General features: G+C 39.3%; 1 non-coding gene across 1 annotated transcript; it reads right to left on the bottom strand.

The window, feature by feature from the left end:
* Nucleotides 1-406: 406 nt before the first annotated feature.
* On the bottom strand, nt 407-513 carry LOC133833639 (small nucleolar RNA R71). Its single transcript, XR_009893008.1, has one exon. It is a non-coding gene; the product is annotated as a small nucleolar RNA R71 (small nucleolar RNA).
* Between the last annotated feature and the right edge of the window lie 767 nt (nt 514-1280).

Here is a 1280-nt window from a genome sequence, read left to right as displayed (position 1 = left end):
TGATGTTAGGGATGATGAGCCTAATGTTAATGTAGGTGCTAATGTAACTCTGGTAAAAAATGCATGAACACTCAGAGATTATGTACTCCATACTGTTACAGGAGTACATTCGTGTAAGCAATTTTGAAAAGAGTCAGCAATCTATCAAATGGTCCAGTCCACATTTTAGTTTGGTGGACTCCCCTAAGAAGATCCTCACATGCACAGAACCCATTTTTTGGAGCTATGTGCAACGTTCAAATATAATGGGGTGAGTGATGATGAAATCAGGTTGATGCTATTCCCATTTTCGCTGCGGGATCGAGCTAAGAGTTGGTTGAACTCCCTTCAATCCAATTCTATTACTACTTGGGAGGGGTTGGCTCAGAAGTATCTTGCCAAGTTCATTCCTCCGTCAAAGGCTGCTAAACTAAGGGGGGAAATTAATAATTTTTATCGGCTGGATGGGGAATCTTTATATGACTCTTGGGAAAGATTGAATGAGCTGTTGAGAAAATTTCCTCATCATGGTATTGAAAAATGGATGTTGGTCCACAATTTTTATAATGGAATGTGCGGTACTAATCGCACTATAATTGATGTTGTAGCTAGAGGGCCATTCATGAGGAAGAGTGCCAATGAGGCATATGACTTGTTAGAAGATATGGCAACTAACAATCATCAATGGTCTAGTGAGCATGCTTCTAATAGCAAGAAGGTAGTTGGAGTACATGAGTTAGATGGAATTACTACTCTGGCTACTTAGGTTGCAACATTGACTAAGAAATTTCAGCAAAGTACCCTGGCTGCTAATGCCATAGACACACTGGCATGCTATGAAATTTGCAGGGATCCTCATTCCTTTAATTAGTGTCTAGCAGCAGACCCACCTAATAATATTACCATTGATCAAGCTCAGGTCCAAGCTGTTGGGAATTTTCACAGACCATACAACAATCCCTTTTCTAACTTATATAATCCGGGTTGGAGAAATCATCCTAATTTTTCCTTGAGGGATAACCAAGGCCAACAATCACAGTTTCAAGTGCAATACCAACAGAATATGGCACAACAACCTATGAATCAAGCTTAATTCTCTCAATAGCATAGGCCATCAGCGCCTTAAGAAAAACCCAACGAATTGCAAGCTTCTATGTTAACTTTAACCAATACCCAAACCCAGTTTATGACCCAGACTAGATCTTCTATTCAGAATCTAGAAATACAAGTTGGATAGTTTGCAAATATGTTGAACAATAGGCCACAAGGAAATTTACCTAGTAATATTGTTGTGAACCCTA

The sequence above is a fragment of the Humulus lupulus genome, chromosome 4, assembly GCF_963169125.1.
Source record: "Humulus lupulus chromosome 4, drHumLupu1.1, whole genome shotgun sequence".
In the NCBI taxonomy this organism is placed as follows: Eukaryota; Viridiplantae; Streptophyta; class Magnoliopsida; order Rosales; family Cannabaceae; genus Humulus; species Humulus lupulus.
Note: the sequence above shows the minus strand (reverse complement) of the source record. Positions and strands in the feature narration are given on the sequence as shown.